Below are 22,500 nucleotides of genomic sequence, written 5' to 3' on the forward strand. Positions count from 1 at the left end.
TTCTGGGATTTATTTAAGTCAATTCAAGAATTGATCCCATTGTATGTACAATATGTCTTACCTGCAGCCAGAGCAGAGAAGTCTAGTAGTCTGTGCACATGTCTAGGGAGAGGGGACAGACATCAACACACTCTGGGGCTCAGGAGAGATCCTTTAACCTCTTTGCCTTGGTTTCTCCATCTGCAAAAGAGGGTAAAAATGAGACCTGAGTAAATATTATAAAACATTGTAATTCAAAGTAAAATTTTGAGTTAACAGCATTAGAAACACGTAACTGCTTTCTGTTTTTGTCTGTCTGCAAAATTTGGAGCATATGTGCTGTACCAATATTAGCATGTCTTCACAGTCAACATCTAGAATGAATGCTTAAATATTCATTGACTTCAAATTTCAAATTGAAGTTTGAATTGACATTCATTCTGTAGATGTAACAGCATCAACCATTAATCAGGGAATAGAAATAATACCACTCAATTTATATAATCTACATACTGTGGTCAAAATGTATACTTCTAGATATATAATCTCAAAATTTTAAAGTATTAGCTGCTTAAGTAGATCATGTGGTACGTCCCCTCCCTCTTCTAACGGGCTGATTTATGTAACTGAGCAACCAAACAAAAATTCTGAGATGTATGTTCAGCTGTAATGTTCAAAATTTACATTGTGTATTGAATCAAGCAAATACGCAACTCATGCAATCAGGGAACAGAAGAAATAACATGATTTAGGTAACCAGCTATGACTATAAATTTATAAATAATCGAAACAAAAAACTCTACGAATAAAGATTTTTAAAATGCATTATTCACTGAAGAGTTCTGTAAGTAACTATTGAATAAATACTTTCCACATTCACAAGAAAAGAAAAATCCAAAATGTACCTAAGGAGTCACTGTGACTTGTTTGTTCAGATCTACCTACCCAGTTATTCTTCCCTCCCTTTCTCCCCCTTAAACTACACCTATATAAATGGAAATTCAAAGCCTATAGTTTCTAATGCACTCTCTGTGGATTAGTTAATTTTTAGGCGAGTTACAGGAGTATCTAATGCAAACATTTACATTTACTAAAAGGTGGGAAAAAGAAATATGGAGTTACCAAAATCATTATAGCCATTATTTGAACAGAACATTTCAACCCTGCTGAATGCTTACAGTCTTTCAGTTCTGTCCTTCTGGTATCTTTTCCAGCCCTTTTCTTAACTACATTCATACAGATACCATTGACAAGCACAAAAGTCACTGAGTGCTTTTCTTCCCTGTAATTGCTTTGCATTGCCCCAAAATTTTGCACTTGCCAAGTAACGTCCTGCTTTTCTCAACTTTTGGGTTCCTGTGCAGGTTTTATAAGTCTTAATTTTCAAGAAAATTCACTATGGTAAAGAATGAGAAAAGAAAGGAGGAAACATGATTTAAATGAGCTCGTGTGTTCTATTTAAGCTCCAAGAGAGATATTCAAAGTTTGAAAATGCAACCTCCAGATAAAGATGAAATCTCCCATGTTCTGTCTCTGCAAACCAGAACACAACTGGCACTTAGCAAGTTGTCCTGTCTGCTGATGGGAGCAGCAGGGATGAATCTGGCCAGTCCACTTGCACTTCCCTTTCTGAAACCAGTAATAAAGTTTGAGAGGGGTTATTTTTAACGCAGCTCTTAGAGTGTTCCAGCTCACTACTGTCAGCTTCAGATCTCAAATGCAATTTGATTTATAATTACATTTTAAAAACTAGCATTAAAATAACATTAGAGGGGTCATAATCTGAACTTTTTAATAGTTAGGCACGTAGCATATATTTAGAAATGGATCTCCAACAGGATTCATCTGGAACATATTCTGACTGGAATTCCTTCCTTCAGCCATTTCAGTACTCTGCTGAAGCTGGTGTGCCAAGAGGCCATGTTGGAGCCCTGTATTTCAGCGTTGCTTCAAATGGAAATACACTGCTGGACATTTGCTAGTCAAAGTCTTCTCTTGCATCACAGTCAGGCCCATGTTTGTAAACACCAATGGGTGAGAAAGTGTTGGAGAATCTGGAATAAGACCTCTGCACTGAAAAGACACGTGTTACATCCCTTGAAAAATCCAGTTGGCTCCATTGCTTCTGAACCTTGAAGCCGCTTTTATTTTCTTGTCCTCTGTAGCACAGAATGATTTGAGGGCATTCACCACTTTGAGTAGTTCCTAGAGGTCAAGTTCTGCTCGTGCCAGCCAAAACACATGTGCAGTGAAAAAGAAGCATTCCCAACAACTGCTCCTACCTGTCCTCCCAGCTGTGCACACAACTCACACAGGCACTCAGGGAACCTGTTCCTGCACCTCCTGAACAAAGATGGGCTTCAGATGGGGCACAGGCACCTTGCAAATTTTGCCTTGTTCTCCAAGTCCAACCTTCTGATAAGAAAACTTTATAACTATTCAGCTCTACACTGGTACCCACTACAACTTCAGAGGCAAAAGGCAGACGAGGAATTCAGTTTCTGAGCACTAGTGCTGAAGTAAATGAGCTAGTAAAAAAAAAAAAAAAAAGAGCCTGTGCCTTAAAACCAAGTTTGAAATTTTATAGGCTTTTACTCCATAATTTGTACTTGAGCCTTCTGTTATTTTTAAACAAATCTAATTTCTTACAGCTGTGAAATTTACATTTTAAGAGTGTCTAGTGGCCATGTGCATTAATTACTTTATTGTAATATTTTAATGAGTTTGGGGTTCAACTCTGAAAGAATCCTTCTGAATCCCTGCTTCCCCACAGAATTACACCAGAACCTGATTCAATCACAACTTCACACACCCTGGTCCAAACCCTGATGGACTTGCACAATATTTTCAGTTGTTTTATGAAATCACTGAACTTTAAAACTGGCTCCAGATTTTAGGATTTCTTACCAAACTAGCATTTCCCTGGTTCAAGAGCAGAGCTAGGCTTTGAGGAAGTTTGTATTTAGAGCTGAATTTGCTGGCTGAGCAAATTCATCTCAATGAAAGGAGGTAGCAAAATGCAAAGTTCTGCTGTGACAGTTAACATTTGGGCCAGTCTTGTTCAAAATGACACACAATGATGCAATTGCTTCCATCTCAGTATGTATGACATAAAAACATGCAAGGCTAAAAGATTAACCTCCCTAAGGAGTATTTAAATTCACCAGGGCAGATTGAAATGCACTACTGGAAGATTTCCACCTCTGTAAGAAAACTGAAAAGTATTGCAGTATCCATATTCCTGCCATGGTATCCCCTTTATGGATTTTGGTGGTTTGTGTCATACTAAATTATTTCTTCATCTATGCATGTGCACAAGCAGTGGTAGGACATAAGTAAAATGAGCCTGTTTTTTCAGGCAGTTTTCTAGAAGGATTTAGTGCCTGTCTTTGCACTGCTGCAGGTGCAAGTGCTCATCTCAGGACTGAGGCAGAAACCTGCAGACCAACGAGGATCTCTAGAATTTGAATTGAAGAGATAAACCTTCTTACAACATCCAGTGCACTTTAATTCTCTATGAATAAGCTAAAGATGCAAATCCATAACGCACTGAACAATGGGTTCAAGTACAAATACAGATAAATGCAGGGAAAGTGGGACTGACTGTGTTTAGCTGACTGTGATAACAGTAAGAGGTTCATCAGCTGTCAAGTGCCACCACACACACTGCACCCACAGAGTCATGCTTGGAAATCTGACCACTTTTGTCCCCAACTCTCACCTCTCTTGGCTAGGGCAAATGCAGAATTGCAACTTCAGTGAACTACCCAGCTTTTTAAAAAGCATGTTTTTAAACCACTTACAATAAGAGCAACAGTTATTATTCAGTACATGCTTTTTATCAGATTGAAGATAAACTTTATTATAACTGGTGGAGATGGTATCAATGATTTGTGGTCTATGTGAATTCTGTAATGAGAAATGGTAATCTGTCTTGGGGCAAACAATATTGTTCTGTTTACTATGCAATTAGCAATATTAAGTCAAGATTCTATAACTGATAGCTGAAAATAGGGGTGGTAGGAAGAAACTGGAAGCACTGGGAGCTGTCACAGGACAATTATCTGAGGTCTATAAATTATTTACGGTACTTTAGCCTGACATTCCCTCTCATCCTCCAAAAATCTTCCTCAGTGCTCCAGAGATGCTTGCTGTAAAAGTATTGAGACTGTCAGCAGTTTGGGGCAAAGCCAGAATCTCTCCTTGTTGTGAATACTGAACAGACAGTATAGTGCAGGAACTTCATTTTCAGAAAAACATCAATAAAATAACAAAAAATCCCTCCAAAAAAGAGTTTTACTTTGAAATAATGGACCTACAAGCATGGCAAAAAGAGGGGAGACCTAACCTCCAATTCCTGGCATATCTGATGAGAAATAAAGACAGAGTATTTCCCCTGCATTTAATCTCTTCTTTAATTTTCTAAACTGAGTCCCACACCTTTGTGTGACCAAAACCCTGCACTTCTTGTTTACTCTTAGATCTGCCTTAAGCTACCACCATATGGAGCTGGGAACACCACAGCAGAGCAGAAATAGCCCTTAACTAATGGTCAGAGTAAATTGTGTTGGGAGTCAAGTGGGGCCACTCTCAAGTGGCTGGTTAGGAAAAGGCCTGACCTATAATGGAGCTTCTGTGTAAAACAATACATTTTTTACTTTACATTGTAAAGGACAGAACCATAAGTATGATCAGCCACAGAAATTTCACAGCCTTTTTCTAGTCCGTTCTTTGCTGTACACATGCAGTCCAGCCCTTTTGGCTCTGATTCTGCAGCAGTAAGAATTTTGAGATTACCTCAACAGGAACTCAGAGCTACAGCACAGAGCTTTCACAGCGAACAAGCAAGACATATAAAGTGCTAGGGTGCTCCTTGCTAAACTGATCTTAAAAGAAAAAAAAAAAATAATCAGATGATCACATTCTTAAAGTAGCCAATTCCATTTGTAGCTCTCTGGAAATGCGATGCTCCCCAGAGAGCTCCATTGCACCCAGCAGGCAAAAGCCACATTTAAGGCAGCATGACACAGCAGCGCTCTGGCAAGCAGGGTGCCACAAGGAAGGGGCTGCTTCTGGCAGCCTCACAGCCCCTCTGTGCCCTTTTCCTTAAGGATCTGTGCCTTAAATTCCCATATACCACTGAATGACATCTGGCTGATTCAGAAGATTAGCAGCTTATTCCACCTTTGTTCTCTGCCTTCTCTTAGGACGAGCAATCAATGACACCACAGCAGGCAGAACCCTCCGGCACAAAAGCTAACAAAATTGTAGAATGCTTTAAGGAATGATGTAAAACTTAGCAGAGAGTTACAGAAGGGTATTCCCACACAGAATCTCTGTATAAATTCCAATGCTACCTGGAAGGGCTCTCAAATTCACTTGACTTTCCTGAACAGAGCAAGGTAAAACCAGCATCAAATGACTGCAAGAGCAGCCTCTTTAAAACTGATAAAAGTACAAACAGTTTTAATCAAGTGTCCAGTAAATTTTGGGGTTTCCTTTGCACAAAATAACACAGAATCAGAGTTTCGCAGCAAAAAACCAAACACATACTGTAAAAATAAATGGGAAAAAAATTGAGAGCAGTATAAAACTTCATGTTTCTCTTCATAATATCTCAGTGATTAGCAAAAGTTGCACACAAACTTCTACTTTACAAAAATCCACTCCTTGGAGGGAAAAACACTCAATTATTGGTATTTATAGGGCTTAATTTCCTTTTCTGAGGATGAGGAGATCCTGGGTCGGGTCATTCTTCTTCCCTATTGTTCAAAATTTATTCCCAGATTAAGAACTTCTAAAAACAGGTATAATAATTTTCTCCAGAAAGCATTTTTTCCCTTTCAGTAATTGGCCTACTTAAATGTTTTGATGGAACTACTGACATACAATAGCACAAAAGGTCCTCTGACCATAATATAAAGTGAGAGATGAGATTTCTAAAAACTTTTGTATGAAGGTGGTCAAGGATTGACAAAAACAGACAGCTGTAAAACTATCTTTAAAGGTCATAAATAAGGTACTCTCTTAAATGTAATTCAATCATTCACTGTTATAGGAGCTTGATTCTATTAGTTGTCCTATGCATTTTACAAAACAGAACTCCATTAACATTATTCACTTATAGCTTCCCTCTATAAGTGGATATTCTGCTCAACAGGCTTTAAATAGATTTTTTTTTTCCCCTGAAATTGCTATTAAGCATACTTTTACTCAAAGGGCAAAGTAGGCATAGGATTATGCTTGTACTTCATGCAAAGGATACATTTTCAGCAATCAGAACCACATTCCTATGAAGTAAAAATACTCTATATAAGCCGATTGTTTCTATCCCTCCTAACCTTGCTCAATAAGGACTCTATTCTGATCTTTTGGGTTACACACAAGTTTTCTAATTTGGCTGAATAAAGGTATCTTGTTGGGCAGCTTCATGAGCATATTCTGTGTCTTGAATTCTGACCTTGACATGTTGAAGGTGGATCTCAGTTATAAGGTGCTGCTCAGAGAAGGAAAAAATACTTTCATTTAAAATAAAATCAGAATTTTTTTTTACTTTCTTCAGTTAAGTAATGCATTATAGAAGTCCTGCTTTTACATATCTGGCTTTAGAGAATTATAAACCTTGTTAATGCAATCACAACACATATATAGCCACAAAATTGGTGGAGCAATTTGCCTAACATGTATTTACACTTCAGCCACAGAAAGAAATATCTACTGTAGATCATAGACCTCTGATTTCATGTTGATTTCACAGGGAGTGGTTGTATACCCTCACCTCTCACAGGTTAGATGACTCCATCCTGCACATGCAGAGGGGCTCTGTGCTGGGCCAAACCTCAGATCCCACCCACAGCCTCAAAGGATTTTAGCCACATGCCGCAATAATCTGACACACGGACAGCCTCTGACCCATTGAGGTGCTGGAGTTGCAGCAGCACAATCTGTACATAAAATATGCATATTCTGAGAGCCAAATCCTCTTTCAGCTGGTTACCATATTCTGTGTTCATGTCTTACTGCTTAAAGCAGGACACGTGGCAGAAATCCTACACTGTTGTTCTCATGGGCCATGCCAATCCCAGATAATCAAGTCAGGGCAGACACTCTTTTCTCAGACGAAAGGGTTGAATTTTATCTGACCACCAAGCTTCAGCTTGCACTTGAGGTTCTAATTTTCTTCTGGTCTTAGCCCATTTCTGTCTTGCTCTGGCACACACTGCCCTAGTAAGTACATTTATTATCTCAGTAATTCCTCTGAGGGCTGTCTTACTTTCACTTTATATCTGGACTCACATAAGCATCTCCCCATTTTACAAGGAAACATTTATTAGCCTCTGATAGGAGCTTCCTGTTCCACCCTGCAGAATCCCATTGTCTGTTACCCTTCTAAAGCAGGCTAACAAGTTGCACCCCCCTGGGCAGCTCTCGCTCGCGGTGTTTGAGCGCTGGCCGTGCAGCACAGACATGGAGAAGGCATGGAGGGGCACAGCCAGGCATCCCAGGTGATCTCCCTGGCCTGTTTGCAGGCTTTAATTCAGCAGGGTGCACACAGAGTCAACATGGAGCCCTTACACCGTGGGACCTCTCACCAACCACCAGCCCTGCGTCACCCTGCAATTTCTAGGGTGCCCCACTCAGGTTCATGCCCTTGGGATCAGTGCAGAAAAGACCTGTGAAAGTCTCCTTCACCCAAGGTTTCCTCAACTTTGAGGTTGATCTTATTACTTTGGGACATTTGAACAGTAGAGGGTAAGCCTATTATATCATAAAAACAGGGATTTCTGCTGTAATTCTTCCAGTTCACAGCTAATTATCGTACTTGAGAGCTGCTCATGGGATTTTTTTTCCAGGTGGTTGTGGATCATCACTGCATATTCCAGGTCCACCCTGCAAAAATCCTCAGTGTAGCTACTATTTGGTAAAGTTGGTCCTGTCCAAAAACTGTTCAGCATTGCACAGTGTTACACAGGAAACTTTGGCCATGATCCTCTCCAGTCACAGCACAGACATATCATCAGAGGAGGTAAAAAAGTATAATCGCTAGAAAATAAAATTGCATAGATTTACCCCAGCTGTAGGTCCAGGGACAAGGAAAAGATTTCAATGCACTGTCTATTTTGCTGGAAACCATGTGAAGTCTCTCATCCACATCAGCCTGCTATTTTTTACTTCTATGGGAGCAGACAACATTCGTATTCAGCTGCTCACTTATAAATAAAAAACATTTTTACATGGGTGGATTGGAGTGGCCTCTTTTTTCCCCCCTCTTTCGGTTCCCATTATTTTATATATTAGACACATGTTCTGTCAGCGAAGCTTACTTTGTTATCTGAAACATCTGTGGTACCCTGCTGTGGAGAAGGCCAACACTGCTGCTGCTGTTGCTGCCTGTCTTTATTAGCCACTGATTTGATGATGTCGTCCTCCGACGGCTCCGGTTGGCCTCCGCAGCGCCGGGGCTGCACGGCACAACTGCGGGGTTCTGTGACCTGCCAGAGGGCTCCTGCAGGTTCACAACGTGGCAGTTACCCTCTCTAGGAGGGTGTGAAACCAAGGTTTCACGTGGGAGTTCATGCAAGCACTGGTGTTTGTATTTCTAAAGAAATCTCAGTGAATTTATCTGCAATGCCATTGCAAGGAGGCACATCCTCATCAGAATGAAAGGAACCCCCACCTGAGGCTCTCATGAGATCTGGCTGTTGAGCAGCCAAAATGTTTTCTCTTTCCTTCCTTTTCACCAAGTTACCTGGGTTGATCTCCTTTAGCCTTATTTTCAAGTGCATTTTACATACTGCTCAGTCCCATGAAACTCCCTGGGATCTACTGTTGCTGAAAAGATTATTACCTAAGGCATATAAGTATGGATTTCTTATGGAGCCAAAAAAAGTTTTTAAAAGATCAACTTTGATATGAAAATATATATGTATATGTTTCTTAAATAACATGTTTATAGATAAGATATTCAGGTCACCTGATAGGAAATGAAGGTATTTCTATGTATTTTATACATGTACTTTCAGCAAGCAATAGCACTTCAGTAAAATCAGCTTAACCATTTCCCCTCTTAAAAATCAAAACCCTCTTATCGTCATATGGATTTCTTATGCAACAGATGAGGAGAATATACATTCCATAGAAGAATTTGAAAGATGATTGTTAAACCACAAAACTTAACAAGAACATTTAGGGGAAGATGCAAGAACAACTCACGAAAGCACTCACATGGGCCAGATTTCCAGCTGATGGCATTGCTTCTGTGGGTCTACTGTTTTAAGAAACTGCTCTCTAATATAAAGTTAAGACAATAAGAAGTTAAAGGCACTTCCTTTCCTTTTTAAAGAAATCTATTTATCGATGACATAAAAATCTGAGCTGAGTTCTGACTCCCACAGGTACATTCAAACCAGCTTTCTTGTAGATTTTTCAGATCTCTCAAGGACTGGAAGCCTGATACAGAGAATAATTATGGTATGGAAGCATCACGTGTCTGCTGTCACAGATCTTTTACATGCAAGCCAGTGTGCATATGTGGCCAATTCAAGATTCCAGATTGAAGACTGATGTGGAGATAATTATAAATGAAAATAAAACACAGCTTTTGAAATAACACCCTGTTTTCTTTACAAAGTAATTGATCACCTAACCCCAGAAGGAAGGTTGAAAAGTTACTATATAACAAAGTGCTAGTAGCAGGCAGCTTGCTATATATTTCAGGATCAAGACCATGATGACAGGGATAGAGAATCAAGAAAATGAATGCCACAAAGACATCTCTCGCCTCCTCAACCCCTTTTTGCTTGGAGCATTACTTACTTTTAAATTTGGTTTGTTTATATTACACAGCTTTAGTGCCCCAAAACATCTAAACTCTGTGCAGAAACAGGAAGGATATTTCCATATTTAAAATCTGAACCTCATTTCCTATCTCCTGAAAATAACTGAGATGTGATAGCACTGGTCTCCAAAATAATTTTCAGATTCCCCACTAACAACTTGGCATGCAGTAGAACAAGCTTCAGAACTGCTCCCTGGTCAATTCATTGTGTTTTGCCAGAGCAGGAACTAATCACAGAGTCACAGGTTGTTCCCCTGCCCCAAGCATGTCCTCAGAGGGAAAAATGGGATGGGGTACTGTTCCTACTGCTGTCACTTGCTGAGGACTGTCTAAAGAAGGCATTTCAAATCCTCTGGAGGCCAGAGAAGTCACAGATGTTTTTCCACTACCAGAGGAGTACAAAGTACCTGAGCAACAGCAAAGATCTGACCTTAAATGTGCAAGATAGGTCTTATCTGGAGGAAAGTGCAAGGAAGGAATAAAATTAATGTATACAAATGAACAAGTCCAAAACTTGGAAGATGAACTGAAAAGTCAATTATCTTTATAAATTTTCAAACTGCAAACAGCTTCAAGCAGGACAGTTTTTAACTCTCTCCAGATCCTTCTGCAGGACATATGTACAAGATAGAAAAAGACTTCACATAAAGAAATATGCTAACTTGAAGTGAAGATATTTATGGTTGTGGGGAAAAGAAAAAAATTAGTGCAGTGTTATGTTGGAATGATAGTAATTTCTCTTTTACCGTTTGTGTATGTCACCATCTATTGTTACACAGTCTTTTAACATTCATCTGAATATTTCATCCATGCAAAAATTAGTCCCAGCATCTTTTTTCTGAATAATGTTTGGCGGGCATTGCTTCACAACTGCAAACAATCCTTTATTGCTATTGAGTGCTACAGTCAGGCTTGTTCCACACTGGAGGTTAGAATCTGATCCTAAGTCCATTAAATCACAGAGTCTTTTTAAAGTTTAATCTTGAGAGGATTTGAGTTATAAACAAAGGACACTATACATGGGGAAAGAAACAACAGAAAACTATGAACTTATGACATTAATGCAACCTCAAGTTCAAATTTTGTGTGTGATTTAGCAAGAAAATTCTGAGCTTTCAGCAGCAGCCTATACACCCTGGCATGTGGGCAAAGCTAAACGCAGCAGTGATGATCATATCCAAAACACACATATGGATCCCATTTTACTATAGACGTGATTCTTCATGTGCAAAACATGTGTCTGACTGCTTTTCTTTGGCTTTTTAAGATGTGTTTCTTTTTCTCTGGTGGGGGCAGGGAGCAGAGAAGTAAATAAACAATTTGCATGGTCCTTGAATATACATTATCTATGAAGAGAAGAGCCTGTGATTCAAAGGCAGGTAAAAAGCCTGGACTTCAGCTAAAAGTATCAGTTTCAGCAAACAGCCAAGTGCCGACAGAGAGAAACTTAGTCCACTCTACATCTTCTGCAACACACTAATCTATCCCACTCTATAATTGCTAGATAGAAGAGGGAAAAAGGGCTCCAGATGCTAATAACTTGGAAGTGGTAATTAGAGGAGTCCACATTACTGCTGTGAGACTCCCATCTTCCCTTGATTACTGGAAAGAAAATTTTTTTCCAGTGGGTCTCCTTCTCACTTCTAAAACAAGCAGCACTTCTGTGTTCCTTAGCCCCATCTCTGTCTCACTAAACACATCAACAGGAATTTGATTGGGCCCAGAAAACTATCTTCCTTAACACTGGAGGATGCTCAGTTTCCCATAGAAAATGTAACAAAACGTCCACAAGCTTATAAGGTGACCTAACAGGAAAGTACCACAAGCCCCAACTTTTAGCTATACAAGATAAAAATTGCCTTCTGCAGCCCCAGCCTGAGTGTGACAGAGAACAAGAGAGTCTGCTTCCCTTGTTTCAAAGGGTAACAAATATCTTTAAAGGCTCCTTGAGCATTTATAATCTCTAGGATCACAGAGACAAAGTAAGTCTGGAAAGGGTCTGAACATCGCATGAGAAAGTAAAAGGAAAAATACACTTATCACAAAGAGGGAATGCATTTGTATTATGATATTGAAATAGCACAAGGCTACAATGACAGGCTATAAATTTTTCTCTTGGACTGTAACCAATATTTTCCATTTCAAGTAACAACAGCGTAAGAAAGAGCGACTCAGAATTAATAGGAATTACGGACATAAATTGGTAGGTACTTAGGTGAAAAAGAACCTCAAATTCAGCTGCTGTTAAAGGAGAAAAGGTTAACTAGCCCTGTGAGCAACCCTTGGACCCATTTATACTGCTGACAAAGTGACCAAAAAGGTATGCTTAGATTTTAACAATGGTGCCCATCTTTATAATTCTCAGATTCATAGCCCAGAATGTTACAGTGAATATTCTGCAGTGAAAAGCATCTTGTTTCTATGCCTGAAATTTAACATTAAACATAACACTAAACCTAACCCATGTTACCAGATAATAACAGCAGTGATAGTAACTACATGGTTCTGCAGTGATGAGAATTAAGTTACAGAAATTTCTCACTTCTACTTTTTCTGATTTGATATGTCATTTCATTAAACAACCATGAATTATTGAATATTAATAATTTTAAATCAGTGTTGTGCCTTAAGATATACACTTACAGACTATTAGTATTTTTCTTAACCATTTTATTGCTGTAACTGGCTATTGAAACACTGGCTGCTTAGTTAAAAAAAACTGAAAATCAACCAACCAACCAAACCAGGACTGGGCTGCAAGGAGCCTGTTATCCAAAGCCAATGTATATTAGCTAAGCTGGATCCACAAGAAGAACAATTTTTCCTCTGTTTTAAGACTCAATCCTACATTTGGTTTGGTACATGTTAGAAAATCCACATGATTTTCTAACAGGTCCATCAAACCTTGAGAGATAAGTCTTAAAACTGAACTAAACCTGTCAAGTCCTCTTTTTTCCCCAAAATACAGTCTTCTAAAAAGAGAAGGACTGCAAATATTGTAAAAAAAAAATAAAATCAATGCAAAGTGGTTTAGCACAGGTGTTGCTGTTATTGTGCTACGTTTGGAAAGCCCACACATTCAGCACACCTTCAATTCACACACCCAGCTGTGTGAGGTGGTGGGCTATTGTTAGTTTACAGGTTTGCAATAAAAGGCATGAAGTAATATTGGCAGGCTCAGGAGCTTTTTTTTTTTCCTTATGATGTCTCCCTGCATCTATTTATCTAGTTCTCCTTGCTTTGTTTCTGCTTTTATATTCAGCATATTCAAAAAAGGGTCAGGAGAGGTTTTAAAGATGTAATGCCACGCTCAAGCCTTTTGAACACTAAGAGAAAACCTCAAAAGGTTCACGCATAAAGGAACAAAGATATAAGGATAGCTTTGAACCTAAGGGGCTCTCTCACTGCAAGCAAGTGCATTGCCAGCATGTCACAGGTGTACACCACATGAGCAAGTGAAAAAATAAAATGCCTTTGTGAAGGGGTGTGATGCTGACGGGTCCGAGTGCAGAATGCATTAATCCCAGGGTGAGCCCGTGCATCTGTTAGATATTTATGTAGTTCCTACTAGTAGTTTGTACAGATATCTGAGCAGGTGAACGTCAACAGCTTTGAGACCATATGTTAAAGGGAGCCTGGGAGAGGGTAGGGGAAGGCCACCAGGCACTCTGTGTCTGACAGGAGGGCAGGCACCCCCAGCCTGAACATGGCCCTGGGTAGTCGGCACTCCAGGGCCAGCCTCAGGCTCCTGCTGCTGAGCTGTGGGACACTGGGGCAAACAACTGAGCCTTCCCCTCCTTGAACACGAGTTACTAAATGTGACCACACAATGGCAATTTTCTTTCATGTCTGTCTAATTTTTTATTTTTCTTTTGTGGGGATTAAGTAGATTTTTTTATGTATTCAAAAAGTTTGTCTCACAGAGCTGCATTAAAATAATTTTTAGATGTAGCCTTTAGTTTGTTGGAAGAAGACAGAGTGAAGATCTCCGTCTCCTGGTGGTTACAGGAACACACTACAGCAGGGAAGAGCAAAGTCCTGTTCCTTTGCCTCGTTCAGAATTGTTTTATTTTTGTTTTTATATATTAACTCTGAGACACTTGGGTTCAGGAATGACCTGAATCAGAACCCGAGTCATTCCATTTCCCAGAACAGTCTCCTGACCACCAGACTGCACTCCTGGTAGGTATATGTGTAAGCACAATTGAATCCAACCTGATTTCAAAAGAAAAAAAATCAGTTTTAAGAAAAACAATGCACTTTCAAAAAGTGACATTTTGTCTATAATGTTTAGTTTCTCTACTAAATATCCTCAGCAAGGAACTGTGAGAATTCATTCATCTTTGAATGAATTTATAAAACATGCTGAGACATCTCTGGCTGAAATGTATGAATTTTATTTTTTTTTTTTTTATGATTAGCACAGAGTTTTAGAACCCAAAAATTGTCACTTTATACACCCCCTTAACTTAGACCCCTCAGTTACTCCTACCACACATGACTTTTGGGAAATTAAAGGAAAACTGTTGTGATAATAAATGTCAATCTTCTAAAGGAGGTATGTTAGGAAAATTTTCCTTCAAATTAAAATTTTCTGTAAAATGGAGAAAACAAATCTCTCAAATCCCCTCCACTTCAAACAGCCTAGAATCTACCTTGAACTCTCCATGGTTCAAGTTTCTCTCAAGGGAATCAAAAACTAGCTTGGGAGTCCTCCAAGACCCTTTTGCTAGAGGAGTAATTCCACCTTTGAAAATCTTGGTGCAATGAAGTGAATTCATCAAGAATTGCAATTTCATTTTCGATACAGGTCCACAGACACACACAGAGCTGCAGAAATGTGCCTTCCTCACCCTTAGAAGCATTACAGCTTCACTGAGAGCCTTGCAGGGAGGATCTACCCACAGGGCATGGGCTTGTAGTGTAGTATTGCCCAAACTCTGCTCCCAAACATTACCAGTCCACAGTAAATCCCATGAATCTCAACAGCTCCACTGAGACTGTTGCTAAGTGCTTCTGAAAATATCTAATCACACCTTCCCATCCTCTTGTACATCTACGTCTCACAATATCAGAACACACACTCTGTAGTAGCCCTTTTCAATTTATTTCCCACATACTTCCCTTGCCAAGAAGATATTGTTCATACCTCCTCCTTCACTGAGTAATTGACTTGCTCCAATCATTGGAAATGAAACACTCACCCCTGCTTTTGCCCCAGCCCTCAACAACCTCTTGCAGCTCACCACCCCATGGAGTGGGGGAAGACACACCATAATTGCTCTGTGCTTGGCTCCTGAGAGGGAATATTCACTTGTCTTTTATTTCTCTGCTTTACTTTAATGAAATTATTAAAAAGGGGTGTGAATAAAGCTGCTGGTTTAGCAGACACCCACCACCCTTGTTGCTGGAGGCCCCTTGGAGTGCCCCTCACTCCAGCATCTGGTCAAGAGTGGGCAAATCCCAGTGTTGCTCCATGGAAAGGACAACATCAGGAATGACATCTCCACTGTGTATTACAAAATATTAATTGAGATTTTTAATTCTGGGAGTTGTGCATTGCATGGCCTCTGTAAAATATGCCCCAAACATTCTCAGGACTACGGCTCAAAGAGTTTGATTAAAATTGACTAAGATCAGTCTCTCATCCTTCTGTTTAAAAAATGAGAATTCATTTATGCAGTTTAATTCAAAGATTTATATATGATTAAAATTACTATAAGATGTCTAGCTTTTCTGCAATAAACTGCAATGGCCATCAAAATATTGATAGTCATTGGTAAATTACTTCTGGTGTTTAATCAATGTTATTTTTTTATCATCCAATTTCTTCTTCAAGTCAGCTTCTAACACTAAACTACATTTCATCAAGGTTGGTAAAATGTTTAGAAAGGAACAGATGTCAGAATATGGGGATTGCCAATAACACTGATGGAAGCCAGTAATTTCTTTCCTGTCCAAAGGCAAAAGAATGAAGAATAATCTAGACTGTATACAATAATACAAGATTTACTACAACATTAATGGCTATAAAAAGTAAAAGTATACAAAAGCTATCTCCATTTTTTTCAAGCCATCACTAAGGGCAGTGTTTTTCAATCTGAGACAATTTTTACAGGAAAATGAAAGGTCTAGGTATTCTTAAACCTTTAAATATCCATAAAATACAGATGAAGACACAGGCTAGCGTTAGTTGCTTCCAAATATACTTGTATATTAGTCTATTGTGCAAGTTAATAATTTTGCCAAATCTCAAAAAATGTGGATGCAATCTTTCCTTTAAGAAAGCGGCTCAGCTTGTTATTTACAGATTGTAACATTTACATAAGAGTTTGGTTTAACAAGAGATATAAATATAGATAAAACCCTTAGGACTTCATTCTTTAAACTGCCCTCTAAAAATCTGCCCTACAATTTGCACACTGAATTTTGTGCAGACTATTCTTGGAAGCCTTTTGTGAATTAGGGAGAACTGACTCGAAACAGGGGCTGGTTAATCACAATTTTGCAAATTGTACGTAGCAATCATCCTCACATTGTGAAATTCAGATCTATAAAATGCTGATGTTTTAAAGCTGAAAAATAAATAAGCTAAGTAGGAGTACTTTGCTAAGGAAGAAAAAAAGAGTAGAAGACCCTTTGCAAAGAAATCCTTAAAAAAATAATAGAGTAAGAGAAGTGGCATCATAAATAAAGTGTATCTCCATTCCAGATCTCAACTTCAAGCCCACCCTGGAAAAAATGTTACCAGCTGACTTTTCCTGCTCAAGTCTCACATCAACACTCACCTGAATATACAAAACTCCTGCATTTCCAAGAATAAACCTGTGGGAGTGTAGTACTTTAGAAAGCTCCTGTATGTTCACCTACCACCTGGGCAGGCCTCCAGTGGAGGCAGGGCTGCAGAAACTTCACCCTTCCCATGTCCATCACTGCCTGGCTGTGCCCCCAGCAGAGCTGCCCTGGCTGCACACCAGGACTGTCACTGCAGCACCAACTGCAGCCACCTGGACACCGCGCGTTACAGCGCGTGCGGAATGCAACACTGGGCAATAATGGCTGGCAACTGAATGGTTTGAGGGAGAAGGAGCAGAATTTATGTGGAGAAGAGGATGCCTCAAGGAAGACTTTTTGTTCTGCTTTAAGCTGCAGCTAATGTAATTTCAGCAGCAGCTGAGTCAAAATTCTTCTTTTACACACAGATTTTCGCAATTCCTAACATTTAGTATAAATGAATGTCTCTTTCTATTTATTTTCCTTTATCTCTTACAAAAGGACCTTGTCAAACTGACTGTTTTGAGTGTACAAGGATATGCTGAAATTCATGCAAAATGTTACCAATATCATTATAAGGACAAGACCTCTCCATTGGGGTTCAGCAGTGACACAGCCTGTGTCAGTCACCTTCCTGCCATTCCAAGCCCCTTCACTATGGACACAAGTCACAAACAGTGGAAACTCTGTTTTCCTGATGTTGATCCTCCCCAAAGGTCAGGTTTCTTACCTCAAACATTCCAGCAGTTGCTTAGACTGCAGTTGAGGAATTTTGTGTAACATTGCTTCTAGAAAGCAAATATTTATGTTAGTAAATACCATTAAAGTATTACTGTTATACAGGTATTCTCATTAGCAAACTACTAAATAGGAGGAAGAGAATTTTAAACTAAATGGATAAAAACATACTATATTTGTGTATTAAACAAACTTAACCATCTTAGTTGACCATGCTAAGTGTTTTGTCAAACATGAAGTCTGGCTATTAACTATTTTTATGGGAATTAATGTTTTTAGAACTACTACAAATTCAGAATTCATGCATTTGCTGCAGAGAGCAGGCAGATGCAGAAGGCCCTACAAATAGGCATTACCAGGATTTCATAAAAGTAGTGGTCAGGGAAAAAAAAGAAAAAGGAAAACAAAGGACCCACAGGAACCTTATAGGGGGATGAAATAAGGAAATTCCTCTTGAATGGGAGACCTTACATTCATGCCTGGCTCTGAAAAGGTAGTTCAGGGATTTAACTTCACACATGATAAGTGAATATCCTGAACATCAGGCTCAGTTATTCTGGTAGAGCACGTTTATTCACCCACTCCTGCTGGAGTTAACCCTTTTGTTGTCCTTTTCCCTTTTTTAATGGAAGAAAGCATTTAGGCTACAACTTCATCATTGCGTCTGAGTGTCAAAAGGAAAAGAGTTCAGGAATCTCAAAGTACATGTTATTTATTCAAACAGAACAGCTTTAGCAATTTTGGCCATCAAAACAAAACTTTTTAATAGATGGAATTGGTAAAGGATGAAAAGAAAACTCTTTTTCCTTTTAGTTCCATCCCACTACCCAGATTGGAACCGAGATCTACAGAGGCAGAGCTGAGCACGTTCCTTTGTTTCCTCTGCTTGTCACTTTTGAGGCCAAGACTACATCAGGAAAAGCTCCTATTCATTAATTCAAAACAAACCTATTTTTAAGGCCCTACCAGATGATGTCTCTTGTGATAAGGGACCATGGGACACTCATAGCAATGAAGGGCTGTAAGTGGGAAGGAGTCTTTCAGGGGCAGGATCTCGATAATGAAAGCTCCCATAAAAACTTTGGAAGATTCTTGTGTGCTATATTGAAGATAACCTGCCTGTGAGTCCAGATGTACTCATCCAGACTTTCAAACACACATTTCAATGTGATCTGAGTTTAAATGTAAGATGGTAAATGAGCTATTCATCATCACACCGAATCATCTTAAATATCACCTGAGCCATTTCACTTATTTGAGAAATGTTGGGAGCTCTGAAGTTGAAAATACTGTATATTTCAGAGGCAAAATGCCCAAGACTGGATTTTTTAATTTAACATAATGAAGGCAAAAAAGTGATTTATTCCTTGTTTGTTACATCCAGTTATGCTGATAATTAGGCAAATGCTTTGCTTCTATGTTCTTGTTACCTTCCTGAGTATTTCTACTGAAGGATTTTACTCTTCCTGCAGCCTAGCTTTTATTCATGATCTGAGACCATTGTATTTTCTATTTGTTATTGTGTTTTAGGCAAAGATGTTTCAGAAACATAATTTTAGTATGGATTCAAAATTCAGAGCTCTTTAAAAAAAATAATTACATGTCTTAGAACCCACACATGACGCCAGCAGCAGGTGATTCACAGTCCCAGTGCCCTGGGCTTGTGAGCAGCAGCCAGCTCAGGTAGGGCACAGGGCAGGTATTCACACAGCGAGCAGCCCAGCAGTGTTTGATTCTGTGTGTTGACCCAGACATTAGGATGTTTACTGTCTGCATCCCACTCCTTCCCTCCCTGAAAAGCTCTGCAAAACCAAACCAGCTCACGACATGCCAGCCTTCTGATGGCTACATCAAGCTCTGTCTCTCAGCATTTCTCTACTGCTTGGGAAGATTTGACCTCGTGGCTCTAACAAATCACACCAACTGCCTGGACAGCACAAGCAGACATTCCTTCACACGAGCCCAGGGGCTTTCAGGGCAACATGAGGCACCTACTTCAGAAAACTGTAGGCAGTTGCTTAGGAGCAGAGTAGAATGTTGCTTTACAGTCCACTGTAATTTTATTTTTATTACTACTACTACTTAACAGGAGTACTTTGGAATAACTACAGTTGTCTGCTCAAAGCCAAACTCTTGCCAGATGCTGCTGCTCACAGTCCAGTCTGAGAACAGCAGAACTCCCTGATGCTGCCTCTGAAGGGATGCAGACCTTGATTCCATGAGCCAGACAGACACAAGAGATACTACTAATTAAAAGCAAAATATTCAACTCCTAAAAAACCCCTAAAAATCTACAAATCAGCATCAGGGTATTTTAAATTACCCATAACTCCCATAAGCAAAAGAGCTTGAAAATGTCTCTCTTTGGAGACAGTTTTAAGTATTTTTTGCTACATCCACATAGGCAAGAGATCCTACCCTTAAAGTTTTAGAATACTATAAGAAGATCCAGAGGAATTAGTCTCATCAAGCCATTTAGAAAAAGTTTAAGGAGAGTGACCATAGGAATAACACCTTCTTTCAAAACCAAGGAATATCACTTAAGATGTGATCATGACCTTCAAATTTTAAAAAGCTTTAACACTTCAAAATAATATAAATTATATATACAATATAGGGAAGTATAATGAGAGTCAGCAAACCTGTTTTCTCCTCTGTGATTCTCATGGCCCAGTGTCTCTGGCCTCACTGCACTTGTGGATTTGAAGCCATCTCCTGCCTTGGACCAACCTGGAGCAGGTCACCAGCTGCAGCTGTGCCTGCTAACTGGGGTCATTTTAAGTTTGTTTTGAATAACTTCCCCTGTATACCAAGATTTTTAAGAAGTTCAAATCTAAAATCTCTGCAGCTAGAAATGTACAACATGCAATGTGCCCGGCATAAGAAAATTTGAACAGACACTCACAATTTTCTTGGTTCCCTGTTAGGGGAATGAGAAAGATCCACATTACATCCATTATCTGTCCTTAAGTGTTTTTTGTCAAATTTTGACTCTGCCACCATTCTTCAGTGACAGACATTAGGTATGACATTTTCTGACACAATGTCAATAGTGACATCAGTAATATTTGACACAAGGCACATTGGGGTTATTTGACACAGACAATTGGATAGCTCAGGGCAGTGGAGATCCAATGCATAAAGAGTTATACCTCCAAGTCACCAGTGAATATCCAGCCCAATGGTTTCTAGCTGCTACCAAATGATGGCTCCTCAGAGTCTTATAGAGGAGGAGTTTGGGTATATTGAACAGATGTCCAGAAAACAAAATTCAGCACAATAAATTACATTAATCTGTGCCCTATGTTGAAACACCATGGAATGAATAGTCAGTGACAAAGCTATTCTTCTACAGCTATCTGTAATTCCTTTTAAAAACGGTTGAATCCCAAAGGAGACATGGGAGGATCAAATGAGTCAGAGAGCACTACAGCTCCAGTCTCCTGAATAAGATTTCTGTCTCAACAGCTTTCAGTCCCATGGCTTTCATTAACAGTTAAATACACTTAGGGGAAAATACAAATGTGAAATCTTACTTTCAATGATGTGTTTTCCAAATATTTCACAATTGGCTAATATACAGGACTCACAAATGCTGAACAGAAGCAAAATGAATTACAGATATGATCACTCTAGAATTTCCTAGAGTGCCACAGTCCTGATTAAACAAAACACTTCTACCTACATCCAATACAGCACTCATGTAAGACCAGAGTCTTGCAATATTTATTATGCATCTGGCTGAGCTCCCAAGTCCTGCATTCAGCCCTGAGGTCCATCACTCACACCCTGGAAGCTCTGGACATGAGCAGAAGGAGGTGTTAGTCCTGGGCACATATGGAACCACCTGGACTGACAAGGACAGTCACCTGCCCAGGGCACCTGGGTGCTTGGAGAATTTCATATCTCTAAGCCAAAGATTTAGAAATCTAAGTTCCATTGAGTCATCTTAGAGTACATGAATCCTCTTTTGAAGCAGATGTTTTACATTTTTGTCTTACTCTAAGGTTATGCTTGTGTTCCTTTAGCACATGCACCTTCATGGGAACAGGACTTCTTTAAGGAGCAGGGCAATGTTTTTTAGAGTTCAGTGTTAAGTGTTTTACTTAGAGATGTCTTTTTTTTTTTTAATAAGTACAATTGCCAAGTCAGAGTTAATTCATTAAGAAAATGCACTCTTTTTGTCTATTTTATATTAAAATGTGATTCACATTAGCCTGCTTATCAGAGGAAGCCTAAATGATCATACAACTGCAGAATGATGTTCAGTCGATAGCTAGAACCAAAGCTGGGCTACCAACATATTCCCTAGAAGTTTATTTATTTTAAATGAGGCTATTCTTACATCTAGACTCCTCCACTGTTCTGCAAATGGGAGCTTCCCTAAAAAAAAAAAATCTTATCTGATAAAATCAAAATACATTAAGCATATTGACTGTCCCTTAAGAAATTATCCCACATTTTTACATATCACTGAAAAAGAGACAAAGCACATTTTGTTAATCATTTTTTGGACCCTATATTATATTGCAACATCTCAAAAATGCTAATTTTTTTTTAAAGTGTAAGAACAACATGTATTTTACTGCAACAAAAAAAGTTTCTGTAGCAAACTATTGGGCTGAGCCGCTCAGAAAGCTTACAGTACACCACTCCCAGGAAAGATAAATTTGCATGTGACTTCACAGAAAGCATGCCCCAAGGCACTGCCACCTCCCTCTCAGATCAGGAGGGCCATGCTTTCACACATGGGCAAAAACATCTGCTGCTTTCCCAGCCTCTGTCCACAGTGCCAGAGCAAGCAGTCCATTGGCAACCCACGATTCTCACCAGCCTTGGTGTTCAAAACCCCCCCTGGCAAAGCACAGAAATTGCTGAGCAGTAGCACAGCCTCTTTCTCTGACGTTATTTACAACAGCAGGTAAGGATCAAGTCTCATTTTGCCAAAAGCTTTACATCACAAGACACATCACATTCTCCTTGGCCCAGAATTTTGGAGAAGCATTGCTCTAGGCACTGCCTGATGAACACACCCCTGCTCATCTGTCTTTATCCGAAAAAGAGCCACTCTCTTCTCAGTGCTGGACACCACTTGCCCTTTCCACAGCTCTAAATGATCTTTCCTTTCCCTGGTGAGCAGCATTAGAGCCTCACTGCTGGGTTGGAACATT

At 39.4% G+C, this 22,500-nt stretch overlaps 1 protein-coding gene across 12 annotated transcripts in view; it reads right to left on the reverse strand.

The window, feature by feature from the left end:
- Positions 1-22,500, reverse strand: part of ZNF536 (zinc finger protein 536) — a 345,510-nt gene that overhangs the window by 243,186 nt on the left and 79,824 nt on the right. For all 12 annotated transcript variants that reach the window (XM_077184912.1, XM_077184919.1, XM_077184918.1 and 9 more), the window contains one exon: positions 62-180. The gene's annotated coding sequence lies outside the window, so the exon portion shown is untranslated. The remainder of the gene's footprint in view (positions 1-61; positions 181-22,500) is intronic.

This window comes from Agelaius phoeniceus, chromosome 12 (assembly GCF_051311805.1).
Source record: "Agelaius phoeniceus isolate bAgePho1 chromosome 12, bAgePho1.hap1, whole genome shotgun sequence".
In the NCBI taxonomy this organism is placed as follows: Eukaryota; Metazoa; Chordata; class Aves; order Passeriformes; family Icteridae; genus Agelaius; species Agelaius phoeniceus.